The 16,517-nt window shown below is 41.2% G+C and overlaps 1 protein-coding gene across 5 annotated transcripts in view; it reads left to right on the top strand.

Annotated features, from left to right (window-relative positions):
- Positions 1-13,080: 13,080 nt before the first annotated feature.
- Positions 13,081-16,517, top strand: part of STEAP1 (STEAP family member 1) — a 22,737-nt gene continuing 19,300 nt past the window's right edge. Inside the window, exon 1 of one of the 5 annotated variants that reach the window (XM_072651545.1) lies at positions 13,081-13,185. The gene's annotated coding sequence lies outside the window, so the exon portion shown is untranslated. Of the gene's footprint in view, positions 13,186-14,714; positions 14,969-16,517 lie in introns of those variants that run through there. The other 4 variants (XM_072651541.1, XM_072651542.1, XM_072651546.1 and 1 more) reach the window with 4 other exon arrangements.

Below are 16,517 nucleotides of genomic sequence, written 5' to 3'. Positions count from 1 at the left end.
GCACAGTGCCTGACATATAGTAGGCCCTTCATAAATGTTTATTGCAGGTTATAAAGTGTTCTGTATACATTATCTCATTCAATCCCCACAACAGTTCAATGAGTGAGGTACAAAGTCAGGAATTATTATCCAGAACCAGGAGAACATTGAACACAATAACAGGAACATCGTACGATGATCTGCTGTGAATGACTTAGCTACCCTCAGAAAAGCAATGATTCAAGATAGTTGCAGAGAATTCTTGATGAAAAATGCTATCCACCTCCAGAGAAAGAACTGATGGAGTCTGAATGCAGATCAAAGCATAATTGTGTCCACTTTATTTTTCTTGGGTGTTGTTTTGGGGTTTTTTTTGGTAACATGACTAACATGGAAATACGTTTTGCATGATTTCACATGTGTAATTGATTTCACATTTCTTGCCTTCACAATGGGTGGGAGAAGGGTGGGAAAGGGGGAAAGAATTCAGAAATCAAAATTATTTTAAAATAAATGTTAAAAATAGATAGATAGGTAGACAGACAGGTAGATAAACATAGAACTCTCTATGCCTAAGACTACATTATGTGAAATGGAGAAATGCTAGAAACTTTCCTAATAAACAAAGGAGTAAAGTAAAAAAATAAATAGTGATTGACATTATTTTAAATCTGTTTGGGGTGGGAGGATGGAAGCACCCAGTGCTAGATGGCAATAAGGGTTACTCACTTCCTCTCCCCACCTTCCACTTTCATGGGATCACTGCATCCTAAACATTCCTTTGGTCCTTCCCTTAGGTATGACTTTGTCCACAGCCACTTCCATAACTCCTTCCCACTGAATGATTTGGCTTTCCTTTCAAACTATCCCAGGAAAACAATGATAAGAGGAAAACTAGCTAAAGTGCTCTCCCTCATACTGGTCACACCAATTAACTGGGAGTAGTTTTCTCTTCCTGGCCTGAGAAGCTGAATCAATTCAATTGATTGACTCCAAACTGAATCAATATTTCTCTTCTGTTCAGTTAGAGGCCCCAGTCAGGAAAATTGCCTGATGACAAATATCTCTTCCTCTCTCCCTTTCCCTATCTCTCTTTACCACCACAGCTCTGACCCTGACATTCTGGCCTTTGCTGCATTTGGGTAATAAATATAGATCAGTAATGCAATGGTTAACCACATGTGTCTTAGAATACTGGTCTAAATCAAAAGGGAAAAAGAAAAAAATTCTCAAAAAATACATATTCATGTAATAAGCACACCTCTCCCAGAAAGAGCAGGAAGGGGAAGGAGGAAGGAGATCATAAGAAATCTTTAGCCTTAGTCTCAGTACTTCAAATGGTCTCAGCAAATCAGCATCAGTGCCACAATTTTGATAAATAGCTTAACTACATACTTTCTATTCTTCTAACAGCTAGTACAGAAGTCAGTAGGCACGCCTATTCTCGAATCTGTCATTTTCACCCTGAGGTATACACTCTCCTCTTCTCATGTGGTATCACCTACTCCTTTCAGAATGAGAAAGGCTAGATTCTCACTCTCTGGCCAGGTTCATTTGGGTCAGGAATAACCCACAAACATGGATCAGATCAGAAGGTATTCATCTCTAGCATCCATATCTCCTTGGCAACCCCAAAGGATGTTATATTCAGATGAGAAAAGTGAGTCTCAAAGGAGTTAAGAAATTTTTCCCAAGGTCACACAACAGAGTCAAGAGTCATATTTAGACCTTCCCATCCCAAATCCAATGTCTGTTCATTATACCACAACTGTATACATATTTAAGGAAGTAGAAAAATATATCAAATATTTCCACAAAAATATAGATATTACTTTACAACAACAAAAAGATGTGTTACAGTAAATAAAGCAAGGACACCAATCTAATTTTCCATTTTATTGTTATTATAAAGATTGTAAAATATTCTGAGTTGAAAACAGTGGATGAGGAAAGAGTTAAGATGGTGGCCAGCAGCACTGCATGATGGGAACTGTAGGTAGTACTGCAACTAATATATGCTTGCTGGGAATTGTAGTTTGTTCTATAACACAGCGAGCTGTTTATAACACAATTTCCAAATTTTGAAGTATCATTTCCTTTATTACTCATACCATCTCTTCCTAAACAATAGGAGCTTCCCTTATCCCTGAGGCACCTGACTTTATACTTAAAACAATTAAACAATTAAATTATCTTTTGCTCTGAATCTTTTTCACATCTACTAGAATGAAGCTATAATATCCATCTTTGCCAGCATCCTGATAGATCCACTAAATATCTCTAGGACCTTGCATATTATTTATACATGCTTTATAAATGTTTGGAATGAGCTAAATTGAATCAGAAACATAAGAAAGAGAGAAACATATTGTCTAGGCCAGAGGGATGAGGAACCTGAAGCTTTAAGGACACATGTGGCCCCCTAAGTCCTCAAGTGCAGCTCTTTCACTGAATAGGGCTGCACTTAAGGACCTAGAAGGCCACATATGGTCTCGAGGCTGCACCCCTGGCTCTAGGACTAGAAAGGGGATTGTCCCACTATATTCTACACTGGACAGCTCACATCTGGAATGTCATATTCAGTCTGAATGTCACATTTTAGGAAAGACACTGAGAAGCTAGAAATTTTCCAGAGAAAAGAGTGGTCAGTATGGTAAAGAGTCACAGCCATATGAAGATTAATTGAAAGAATTGCTGACGTTTAGAGAGTTAATTTATTCGAAGGACTCTTCTCTACAAGAGGAATCAGTTTGGTCCCAGATCCTTCTTGGTCCCAAAAGATAGAACAGCAAATTTAGACTTAACATAAGAAAACATTTCTTAAGGATTAGTATTACCAAAACTGAAATGCGCTCCTTCAGGATGTGGTAAATCCCCTTGTCCCTGAAAGTCTTTGAACAGGGGCTGAATGACCACTCCTTGGCATATCACAGGAGAGATTCTTGTGCAGAAATGGATTGGACTAGGTGGGCTCTGAGGTCCCTTCTGGCTCTAAGAGTCTGTGAATTAAACTGAGGCAAAATTCCCACCCATGTAAATTTCCAGATCTTCAAATCAAAGGATAAAAGATTTAGAGCTGGAAATGACCTTGAGAACAGCTGGTCCTTTCTGTCCATTTTATGGATAAGAAAGCCGATGCCTAAGAAGATGAAGTAGTTCCCAAGATCACCAAAAGAACAGAAAGAGGACTGAATTCAAATCCAACACTGTTTCCAATGTGTTCATCGCTTATGTTTGCGTGTGTTTAAATTTTTACATTTTTCTTTTCTACCAGATCTATGAATTGAAGTTTCTAAGGAAGAACTTCCTATGTCAATACATATAAGTACCTTCTCTTTAACTTGTAGAGAACTGCAATTGGGAGGAAGTGGGGATGGAAGGATGGGGAACACGAAGAGATTAAGTGACTAACCCAGGACTACAACATGCAGATAGTGTGTCAGAAGTGGGATTGGAGCCCAAGTCTTCTTGACTCCAAGGCCAACTCTATTACATCCAGTTACCTCTCATGTTTCTGTATATAATTGGGGGGTGGAGGGAGGTAGGAAGTGATGAAATGAAATAATTCCAATTCCTAACAACAGTGGAATGGCAAGCCAACTCTGGTTTATAAAATAATAAGTACACAAATCATGCTGATATATAGTCATACATGGATAACATTAATTGGCTCTGCAAAAACATCTTGGTGAAACAATGATACAAGAGGCTATTAATTCCTTTGGGAAAATATTATACATGGAAGATAATGGCCTGCTACTAGGCTACAAAATATTTAAATGGGCGGTGAAAGAGGAAAATAGGACTGCAAAGAGTGTTTTCTATGGAGAGACAGAACACAGGAGAGGAGCCTGGTATGACCTACTATTAATTCATAACACAACTGTCTGTATTTTAAATTTCTACAAATAAGGACCATCCATGTTAGTTCTTCCACATTATGAGAAATCATGCAACAGAACATATTTCACTTGCTAGGAATCAATAAAAATAACTGGCCTAGTACTTTAAAGTTTTGCAAACCACTTTATATACATAATCTCATTTGAGCCTCACAAAGATCCTACAAGGGATGAAGTTCAGACCATGGGCACCTAAGCTTGAGGGGTGAGATCTGAACCAAGATCTCCTGATGCCAGTTCCATCAAGGCTTTTGAATCGCTCTGAACGAACAAGGCCTAGATAAGATAATGGAGTTGTTGGATTTTTATCCATACCTGTGATTTCATCAGCATAAGAAACTCCTAGGGAAAAAATTCCCTCTACCAACTCAGATCAGCAACTGCTCTGCAATTTCTTATCTCTAAGATTGGTCTGGGACAGTGTGAGATTAAGGGCTGTGAGAGACTGGACTGAATCTGGATCTTCCTTGAATTCAAATCTAGCTCTCTAACATCCCATCCTGCTTCTCATATATAAGTTAATATACTTATACAAATCAAGCTTGTTTTAAGGAAGTTCAACAGTCATAGCTTCCAGAGGAAATACATCAAGCCACAAAATAAAGTGGCTACCATTTTAATTAGGGACCCTACCGAGAAATAGAGTAATAGAGAACAGCTTGAAGGGGGCATGAACAAAAGAAGTCATAGTTTTCTCATAATGGAAAAAAATGTTCCCTTCCCGTGCACATATGTCCTTTCCAGCTAAAGACCTATTGGATACATCATGAACTTGGAGATATGCTACCAAGGTGATCTGGTCCCCACACTGTGTTGCCTTCTCATTAAAAGCTGCAATAACTCACTTTGCATGGATTTCATTCTATCTCAGCACCTCAGATCTCTAGAATAAGCTCCTATGATATAGATAATGACTTCATTCTTACAACAGCAAAAATATTGATTGACAGTCTTCAGAGCTGATGGGCAGGGTCATTGATCCAAATGCTCTGTTACTGGCTCCCAGATGCTCCATTGTCTTCTGTACTCTGTTGTCACTGACGCCCTATCCTCCCTCCTTCACTGCCATCTACTTTCCCTTTCTACCACCAGTTGCCTTCACCCTCCGCCTCCCCTACTCCCTTCCCTAAAATCTTCTAACTTGAAGCTCCCTTCAATGACTGGAGGTTGTTGCTGTTTTTATCCCACATCAAACCTCACTTCTCATTTTTTCCTCTCTCTCACACTTCCCAGAATGCACCACCTCCAATAACGTTTAGGAGGAATGAGAATGCTAGTTCTCTAATAGGTGAAAAAAATACTGAGATGGGAGTTAGGAGACCCAGATTCTAATAACAGAATATAGAAGCTGGAAGGTACCTTTGAGGTCATTAAGTCAAATTTGATACTTAGCAAATGAGGAAACTGAGGCTCAGAGAGGCAAGATGACTTATCCAAGATTATGTAGGTAAGAACCCAGAGGTTGGATTCAAACCCAGGATCTCTGACTCCAAATCCAGTATTCTTTTCCTTGCACTGTATTGTCTCCCCAGTCTATAGCTTGCTAGTCATGTGACCCAGGGTAAGTCACTGGACCTGTTTGGGCTTTGCTTTCCTCATCTGTAAAAGAAGGAGGTTTGGACTAGGGAATTTTGAAGATCTTATCAAGCACAGAAACTCTCCATGGTGGCTTATGGTGGTGGTCACACGTCCATCATCACTGCACCTTCTCTGTGCTCCAGTACAAACAACAGGACTATTGGATGAATTCTTAGGCATAAACCTAGTCCCAGCCTCTTTTAGTTCAGCACTTCTCATTGGTTACCCATTGTCTCCTAAGGAGGGACCAAATTCTTTTGCCAACATTCATGTCCCTCTACATTCTCTTTCCATCCCACTTCCATCCCCCATTTCTATCCTATTTATTTCTATCCTTTTTCTATCTATTTCTATCCTAGCCTCATCTCACATGACCACACTGAATACATGGCATGCTCCAGGCAAACTGTCCCCAGAATGTGTCCCATGTCCTCTCTACTCCTTGCCCTTGCTCCCTCTATCTTCCCCTCCAGTGAATTCCTGTCCATCCATCTTCCATCAAGTCTTACTACCTCCACAAGTAGGAATGATCTCTCACTATTAACAAGACTGGAGAGAAGGGGAGAGGTTTCCTAAACTCTATGTCTGTATCTTCTGCCATAGTATGTTCATAAGAATGCCTGGATTTTCTCTAAAGGACTGTGCTCTGTCTACCTAGGGATCTTTTTGTAGCAGTGACCATTAGAATGCTGGGCAGACTATTCATCACTGAATAAACTGGCAACTTGGAGTAGGGAGTTGGGGCGGGGCAGGGAGGGCAAGCAGAGAGAAAGAGGCATATTTAATGAGAACATAATGTATTTTAAATATCCTTAATAATTTGGTGAAAGGGGGAGGAATGGAAGCAGACCTGCAGTTTTATCTCCTGTGAAAGTGTGATGTGATGAATATAAAGTCAGCCTTGGAATCAGGTAGACTTGACTTCAGATCTTTCCCCTGTCAGATCTAGCTGTAGGATCTTGGCTACATCACTTAACCTTTCAATGCCCAAGGAAATTTTCTAAGGAATTAAATTGTAGACTAGTCACCAATCTAAAGATAGGGAGAGTATATAGGACTGCACAGTGTAAAGTCAAGGTGCGTAAAGCCCCTGTATGAGGGACTCCTAGTGAGTAAAGCTAGGTGAGTACTCCCTGTGCCACTTAGAATCTCCCAACCAGTGATAGGTTGGGACTTGCCTAACCAGTGTATATCAGAAGAAGGGCTTGAACTCCTGACATCAATCTCAAAAGTGCCCTTTTGCATCTTTCATTCATTGGTTATTAATCCGTTGGTAATTAATAAACACCTTTCAGTAAATTATGTTATTATAAAGGTACAATCTACTGTAGGCTATTATTTTCAAAACCTATTTATTGTCCTCTCATGTTTTCATTGAGTTCATAGCAGATCTCAGAAAACAGAGACATGGTCCAATGAGTAACAATACTGAAAAGATGTTCAGTCCCACAATGGAGGATGCTTCTGCAGTTGTGACAATTTCCAGCAGATGGCACCAGGACTCAGTCTTCTGAACAAAACATGCTGTTGGCCACTGTCTTGCCTTTCTAGAAGGGAAAAACCCATTACCCTATTGGCTCAGAGGCACAGATGTCCTTTTGTCTCCCAGGGAAACTGGAGACCACTCTTCACTAAACCTATTGACCTTGGTTACTGCTCCTGCTAGCCTTTAGCATCATTAAAACCTCAGCAGAAAAGAGGAATCCACCCTTCTCCATCTCCAAGACAGTCAGTCACCATCAGGGATCAGATATAATGACCACAAAACTGTCCTCCTTTATACACTGGGAGGGCCCACCCTACCCCTCAATTTCTCAAGAAATGAAAAGTCATATCTATTCCTCCCAAACTCTCTCCCTTAAGAATCTCTTTATAGGATTTCTCTCACAAGGTAATTACCAGCCATGCCTGAGGTAGAGTAGATAGGAAAATTTGTACACACTCCCAACTGTTCTGTATTTACTTTCTGCATATAGCTCATGTAAGATCTGAAAATTCTTCTCCCAACTCCACTCCCAATATAGCTAGGCTGGCTACATCTTCCCCCTCAGGGCTCTTAGGTTCCCTTCCCCGCCCCCCCCCCCCCCCCCCCAGGAGTCAGAGGTGATTCTCTAATGCCATCAACTCAAGCCTCCACTGGTTTGTTTCCTGAGAATCAGCTGCTTCTCAAGAACCAGGTGAGAATCAAATTAGTCAGCCAGTCTTAGGTAGTTTTTGGTTTTTGTTTTTTAAGAAAAGAGTATTTACTCTTTTCTAGGGGCAGCTAGATGGTACAGTGGATAGAACACTGGCCCTGAAGTCAGGAGGATCTGAGTTTAAATCTGGCCTCAGACACTTACTAGTGACCTTGGGCAAGTCACTTAACCCCGACTGCCAAGAAAAGAAAAGGGTATTTACTAAAGTTGTACAATTGGAATACAACACCCTCCCATATATCTTTGATACATTCTCCCTCAAGTACATAACAAAGGCCAGGGGAAATAGACTCAAGATGGAAGAACACATCTGGGATAACTCACCTCCCGGTTGTTGGAAATCGATTTTTTTCCATTCAAGGGTGGTTAAAAAGTTCCTGTAAAGTAGAATGAATGTACATCCGTTTAGTCCTTTAGATCCCATTGAAGACTGATCTAGGGACGCCACTTAGGACATCAATGGGAAAACGGAAAGTCTAATATCTTCTGTACCCTGTGATACTGGAAAGTCCTCCTACAAGCAAAAGGGGGGAGGGAAAACAAAGAAGACTTGACCCAAAAAGAAGCTGGGACCTCTCCTTCCCTTCTTTCTCAGCCTGAGCTGCTCTGCTGAACTCACCTTTACTTAACTCACCTTTACTTAACTCACATAAACCTAGACTTGTCCTCCAGAGCAAGAGGACGGTACTACTACCTCCTTAAGGTCCTATAATTCCTCCTTTAGTCAATAAATCAAAATCAAACTGAAGAAAGGGGCAGTGTGGAAGTGCTGGACTCATAGTCTGAAAGCCCTAGGTTCAAATGCTACCACTGGCATTTACTTACTATGTGACCCCGGACACTCAACCTCTCCGCATCTCAGTTTCCTCATCTGTAAAGTAAGGAAGTTTGACTAGATGGCTTCTGAGGTTTCTTTCAGTTTTAAATCCTAAGCAACTTGAGGGCAGGAGCTGTCGTTTGCCTGTTTTTATATCCTCAGAGTTTAGCACAATGCCATGTGCATAGTAGGCACTTTAAAATGTTTGATTGACTGAGAGTGAGCACACCCACACAAGAACCTGTTAAAGAAACTTTTCTTGTGAAGGAAGAAAACTCATGTTTGGGGTAACTCACAATTCTGAACTAAAAAGCTTTAGTTATCATAAGTCCATTCAGGAACATTGGCATCTTCCCCTATTGACTTTGTCTTGTCTACTGATCTTCTCTGCTCTCCCACTGGGTAAATCCTCTTCCCTTCTACACTGGAACTAATGTAGCATTTACAAGCCCTTTCAACTTACAGTCACCCTTAAAAGGATATTGGAGAAATGTTACCTCAGTCCAACATCTCACTTAGTGTTCTAGATGCTGTTTCTTCATACTCCTGTTTACCTAGTTTTTAATAAATAAAAGTTCTTTCTTCACCCCTTTAAACTCCATTCATAAACCAAGAGGGTGTGATCCTACATCTTTCACAACGTGTTTTAAATCTTTATATTTATACCATGATTAATTTTATATACCAAACTTCTAAAATCCCATCTAAAAGCTGTTTCTTCAAACACATATTCCAGTTTCTTTCAGGTGTCAAAATGCCATTCTATAATAGCAGTACTATCATATCTCTTTTAATTTGTTGTTGTTCAGTCATTTTCAATCATGTCTGACTCTTTGTGACCCCATTTGGGGTTTTCTTGGCAAATGATTTGCCATTTCCTTCTCCAGCTCAATTTACAGATGAGGAAACTGAGGCAAACAGGTTTAAATTACTTGCCTGGAGTCACACAGTTAGTGTCTGAAGCCAGATTTGAACTCAAGAAAATGAGTTTTCCTGACTCAAGGCCTGATACTCTATCCACTGTGTCACCTAACTGCTCTGTGGTACAGTGGATAGAGAACCAGTGTAGGAGTCAGGAGGACCTGAGTTAAAATCTCCCCTCAGACACTTGACATTCACTAGCTGTGTGACCTTGGGCAAGTCACTTAACCCCAATTGCCTCAAATATCTGGTCACTGGATTCAGATGACTCTGGAGAAGAAGTGAGGCTGGTGACCTGGCACAGCCCTCCCTCACTCAAAACAAAGTCAAGTGCAAGTCATGTCATCATTTCTCTGATGGCATGTTCTTCTTTGGCAATGAAGGATGAACACACATATATAACTGCCGCTTATATCTCTTAATAATTTTAATGGTTGACTTAAATCTTTTTAACACCTTTTTAGCATTAAAATGTCCTCTCTGAAAAGGACCATAAGGAGATAATTTCTTAGATATAGATCAAAAGCAAGGGCCTATGCAAAATTGTGAAGCACAGAAACTTTTTTCTAAATACCCAGTGAATCTTTTCTGTAGCCTATGTCTCAGAAATCTGGCACATTTAGTCTCATCTGTTATAAAGCTGAGATAGATACCATCTCTTCAACCCCCTCTTTATTGTAATCATGCTAAAACAACAGCCTTGTCAAAAAGCCTGGATTCAGTTATGCTGATGATTCCAAATACTTAACTGATGATTCTAGAGACCAACACTTCCTGGAGAAAAGTATAATTATGTAGTACTTAGGAGTACTTGTGTCTGATGAAAACAACTTGGTGTCTAGGAAGCTAACAAAACTGCCCCTCTTTGAAATAATTTATATAGAGCCTTGTGAATGACAAAATTCTAAATCCACACTATTAAAGGGAATGAAAATTACAATCCACCAAAGTAGTAAGTGATAAATGGGTTGACAAGATCTTTGTGTATTATTTAGCAACCATCCACTGGAAATCAGATTATATTTTGAGAGGTCAACAGTTTGTAGGAAGAGTCAATTTCTTCAAATGCTAAACATGACTGACCACTGCTTTGTGAACAATTTTTTTTAAAGTCTAAATAGTTAGATTTTCATTCCCAGCTGTGGCCAAAAAAAAAAAAATACATAGAGGGTTAGAACTATGGGAACCTAGAACACTGAACTGAAAGTCAGGAAAATTTCATAGCAGATACTTTGGGATTATACCATCTTGGGCAACACCAATCTTTTCAACATTTTCTGCTTCCATTTTTTTTTTCATCTGAAAAATGAGAAAGTGGGACTTGGTGATTTCTAGGTTCTACCCCAATTCCAAATCTGTGATTCTCTGATCCTTCATCTTACAGACAAGGAAACTGAGGCCAAAAGAAGAGAAATGATTTGTCCAAAGGTACAAAGCTGGTCAATTTTTTAGTGTCCAAAGCCTGGACTCTCATCACCATGGAATCCCTTTCTCAAAGTAACAGTACACCTGAATTATGGTGAAAAGGTGGGTTCACAGCAATATGAAACGAAAGGCATAGCAGAGGGATTACCAGCCCCAGTCCAATGTAGTTCTGCCCTTGTGATTTATTGATTATAAAAAAATAACACAAAGAATCCATTTTTATTTATGTAAGTGATAAAGTTGAATGTTTCAAAAATTCTTTGCTTCTAGAGATTTATGGTCATATATGGATATATACATATACACATATATGCATACACACACACACACATATACATATATACACACTGTGTGTACAGTCTTTTCAATCCAAGCCTTAACTAGGCTGGGACAACCTGGGTTTTGTCCCAGGGTTACTAAAATGTGGAGGGTACTGACAATTCATATACTTCAGCAGGTAGAAAAAGTTTCCAACATCAGAAATGTGTTTGAAGATGAATTGTGCTTGCACCAGGGGCCAGAATTGCTAGCTACAACCCTGTTTGTAACATTTGTCTCGCCATACAGAACATTATCCACTGAAAGTCATACTGGTTTTGAAAAGTATGTGCTATTGATATTGATCCAAACCAGCAACAAATACTTTCCACTTGGTCTGCACTGAAATTTGTATCAGTTAGAAATGTACTTTCCATAGCATCTGAACCAAATAAGGCAGGAATTATAGATACCAATAGTTAATGTCTATGAAAACTCTGAAGACTGTGTGATTCTTAGCATCCTCTGCCTCCTTTTCCACTATGCCACCACTATTCTGGGTCACAAAAGACTGAGGGCCACTTTGTATTTTTATCTATTCTGTTCTACAATTATAACATTTGTAATTCACATAATTAATATTTTTAATTATCTGTTTTGTTCCACAACAATAATAACTGACACATGGCCCTTTAAGGTTTGCAAAGTATTTTACAAAGATTATCTCATTTGATGCTCACAATAATCCTCTGAGGAAGGTACCACATATTATTTTTTATAAATATTTCTACTTTACAAGAAACCAAAATTAAGTGGCTTGTCCATGGTCACACAACAATCTCTTAACTACCCCATGGGTCATCACATTCAAAAAATTAGTTACTAAGTGGCCAACTTCTAGGGGTGTGGCTAGCACCTGGACAGCAGCCAATCTGTCTCTGTGACTGCTGGAAAATTTTCAAGTTTGATAGTCAGCTAAAGCTTTTGTTAGCCTTTGAGAACCCAGAGTCTCCTTTACTAAGGTCCTACCCCAAATGCCTCATGGCAGAAATGCTAATGAACAACACAGGCTTCCTGCCCACAGTTCTCTCATTAGAGTTACGTAATATCTATAAATTGGTTATCTTATCTAGGTTTAATTGTCACAGAAGCCTGCTGATTTTAAAACAAACAAAAAAACCAAACCCACTTATCTACTTTCTAAGAAGTTCAGAGTGCCAGAACAATATGGTGGATTGGGAATCAGCCTCAGAGCTAGATAGAGGTTCACAGTCAGCCTCTGATACAGGTTAGCCTAGAAACCCATGGACAAGGTGCTTACTTCTCAGGACTCTCTATCAGTGGAGAATTTTCACTCCAGGAGTTTCCAACACTGACACCTAGGTCTAGATACCTATTCAAAAAATAAACAAAAAGATATCAATAAATTCAGCTAAATCTAGTCAGTTCAGTCATGCCCAACTTTTTATGACCCCCATTTGGAGTTTTCTTGGCAAAGATACTGAAGTGGTTTGCTCATTTTACAGATGAGGAAACTGAGGCAAGCAGGGTTAAGTAACTTGTCAGATCTTCCTAACTCCAACCCTGGCATACTATCCACTCTACCACCTACCTTCCTTCAAAAGCTTATTTTAATATGCATATCAAGAAGTAATATGAAGTTTTAATTTAGGGAAGGATAAGGGAATCATTGTAATGAGGCATTTTGTCCTACTATATTAATCTCTTACGTTTTTTCCTACATCTAGAATAGAGATTATGAAATTGAAAGGGTGCTTTCCTGGAACACAACCAGTAGAATGAGTCACTGACATTATATTTACCTTTCACTTAAATAGTTATGGGAAATAGAGCTGAAAGACACCTTGGAGAACATTGAGTTAGGCCTCCCTCGTGTTTACAGACTGGAAACTGAGGCCTTGGGTGAGGGAGGGGTAAGAGAGATTAGCAGGGGTAGATTTAGAATCCAATTGTTGGCACTACTGGTTTGCTAACTTTATAGCTTTACAATGTATATATGCATCTCTAGATTGGTGCCCTGGAAGAAACACTGGATTTGGAATCAAGGGACTTGACTTCAGACCCTACTTCTGTCACTATGTGATCTTGGGTAAGTCACCTAAGGTACCTCATCAGTTAAAATGAGGGGATTGGATTTGAGGACCTATGAGGCTCCTTCCAGTCTAGGACCCTATAAACTTTAACCTTCCAAACAGGACAAGATTTAAACACACAGTAGCAGTTTGCCTGGCTACAAAAAAGACCAGTTTGGAAACAAACAGGTCTTCAAAGAGTTTTCTCCAAAAGCTTTTGCTTCTGGGTTTTTTTTTTATTTGTTTTTAACTTTCATTAGTTTGGGCTGTTTGTGTTTGTCCAACATGGGTGTAAAACTCTTTCTGTTTCCTATCACTTTGCCTTGGTAAGAAGGCTTTTATTTTCTTTTTCTTTTTAAAATTTTCTTTTTAATTCAAACTGATTTTTAAAAATCAACCAAAATCTGCCTTCTCTCCCTCCCACCCCACCCTCATTGAAAAAGAAATAAAAACAAAACTGATGTAACCTACGTATAGTTAAGCTAAACAAACTGCTTGGTCATGTCCAAATATGTGTGTAGATGTGTGTGTACACATATAACATATACATGTATGTGGATATGCATATATTAGGTACAGTGAGATATATACACACATACATACATACATATGTGTGTTTGGAAAAGAAAAAGAGAAAGAAGAGAGACAGACAGAAATAGAGAGACAGACAGAGAGAGATAAAGACAGAGACAGAGAGAGAAAGAGAGAGAGACAGAGGCAGGCTTAAGGGTTATTGTCTGCGTCAGGACATGGGTAGGTCTCCCATTTTTCACCACCAGGTGTCAATCTGTGGCGATCTGATGAAGCTACTGAAAGGAGGGGTCATGACTGAGGATAAACGCTAAGGTTTCAAAAGCAATAATTGACAGACTGGTTAAGTTGTGGATGAAAGAACAGAAAACACCGTTAGACCTTGGACCATTTCTTTTTCTCTGGCTGCGAGGGAAAGCCCCGGTTTTGCCCCCATCAGGCACCTCCAGGAAGACTTGCGCAGGGGGAGGTTGGCCTCATCCCAGAAGCGCGTCAAAGGCAAGCCTTTCGCTTTGGGGCGCTAACACCCCAAGCCAGGATGCTGGGGCGTGCTCTGTAAAGAGCAAACCCGAAGCGGATTCCACCCGGGAGGTGCAAGCGCCTCCCAGCTGGACACGGTCCCAACTAGACGCTCTTGTCCCACTCCGGGCAGAGTTTTTCAATAGGGTTCCCTGTTTCTAGAATTGCAAAGTCTCAGCTAGGAACTCGATGGAGACTGCAGGAGGGATGGGAATAGAGGGGACCCCGCAGTCCGAGTCGCAGGTCATCCGAGGTCCTGGGAAGAAAGAAGGCCACCCTTGGAGACCAGCACTCCTGGGCTGGGGCTGGGGCAGGAGATCATCGGGGGATCTTGCACTTAGGGCTGGGTATCCTGGGCATGGGTTGAGGGCAGAGGGGCAAAAGGCAAGGGCTTGTAGAACTCAGGCGATGGAGAAAGCCGGCTGGAGAAGTGAGGATCATTTCCTTGGAGAGGGGCAGAGAATCGTTACTGGGGGAGGAGCTTGGGCCCGTAGGCGGGGGTTCCCGAGGGGTGACTGGTGAAGGGGAGGGAAGGGAGAGCGAAGGGGTGGATAGGGAAAGGATATTTGACCCGAAGGAAGGAGGAAAGGGGAGCCAGTGTAGAACTGGGAGAAGGTGGGTATTGCTGAAATTGACAAGGCCGGCTGTGTCTCGTGGGTGGAAAGCCGGGGTGGGGGGCAGCGGGAGCGGAGCAGGACACTTCAGGACCAAGCGCTGCTGCGGCAGAAGCGCCTCGGGGACGGGCAGCTGGTGAGTCTGGCCTCGCTCAATTGCAGTTTTCTCCCCACCCCAACCCCCTCAGCTTGCATTCCCTCTTCCCGGGCTCTGGGGCCCCCAGCTCAAGGCGTTCCTCCTGTTGCAGGAAGGCGCTGACCAGATATGTGCCTGGGCTGGAGCTCAATAAGTCCCTTATGCCTGGCTGCACTTGAGGGAGCTGCCCAGCTAAGGTCGAACACACCGCTCTGGAGGGTACCGAAGGAGGGCAGTGAGGGCAGCCGGCGCCCTCTCCAAATCAGTGACTCTCAGAGAAATGAATGAATGGCAAAGGCAGAAAGCCTCAGGCTGAGTTGGGACCGAAAGTTGGCCCACACGTTCTACAGCTTCCTCTAGTCTGCCATGCATTAGCCAGGAATACGTGCATTTTGCTTCCTTAGTCAATGAATCAGTCAACAGGCGTTTAGTAGGCGTGCCAGGTGCTCCGCTTAGCTGTGGAGAATAGCCCCTGGACCAGTGAGTTCACTGGTACCTCTCCCCCACCCCTGGTTTCTAAAAAATAATCATAATTATAATCCCTCGTTTTCTGCCTGTTCTCACTAAATGGTACACCGGGCCTGGAGTCAGGAAGACTCCTCTTCCTGAGTTCAAATCTAGCCTCAGACACTTCTTAGCTGTGTGACCCTGGGCAAGTCATGGTCTGCCTCAGTTTCCTCAACAGTAAAATAGGGATAATAACAGCTCTTGCCTTGCAGAATTCTTGTGATTTTTCCCTTATACCACAGTCATTTCCTCTTACCCAATCCTACCGCTAACTTCCTTTGTAACTTATAACAAAGAAAGAGATTCAAGCAAAACCAAAGGATAAAATTCCTGGGTCTGAGTGTGTATGTACCATGTTCCACATCCATAGTTCCTCCTACTCTACTGAGAGCACTGCAGCACTGCAAATGTTCTTCGCAACTTATTAGAAGGCTGAGGAGGAGGTTTTTGTCTTTATTACTGGCTACATTATTACATATGTCATCATTCTGTTTTCCTTGCTCTGAGTCACTTATTGTGTCTTCCTGGGGTGGCATGGTGGGTGCTACATTGTTGTTTTTACCCATGTAGTTTGTGTGAGCCCACCTAGATCTATCTAGATGTGACTCATGGGGAGGCAAGAATAGATATCTCTAGCATTTCTTCCATCCTTACCCAATGAAGACTTTGATATCTACCAGGAAGGGAAGTAAGAGGTTGGGGCCAGAGAATGACCCCTCTGCTCTCCCCAGAGAGAGGGGTTACTGAGCTTGGATTATATCTATCTAATCCCTTACATGTTGTTAGTCTAGGGGAAGTAATTTTTAGGTTCAAGCTACACTCCTGATCTCTATACATTAATGGGAAAAGAGAGACCCAAGCAATATAAACAAGGCCCTGCCCTTTCCACCAAATGCCAGTTCCACAATGAACACACCTAGGAAATAAGATATAAACCCATTTATCTAAGTATATAGCAAGACAGAAATCAGAAATCATGTATCAGACGATACAGAGGGAATGAGCTCTTTGACTGGGAGCAAGATAACTCAGCTCAACCAAA

The sequence above is a fragment of the Notamacropus eugenii genome, chromosome 3 (genome assembly GCF_028372415.1).
Source record: "Notamacropus eugenii isolate mMacEug1 chromosome 3, mMacEug1.pri_v2, whole genome shotgun sequence".
NCBI classification, from domain to species: Eukaryota; Metazoa; Chordata; class Mammalia; order Diprotodontia; family Macropodidae; genus Notamacropus; species Notamacropus eugenii.
Note: the sequence above shows the minus strand (reverse complement) of the source record. Positions and strands in the feature narration are given on the sequence as shown.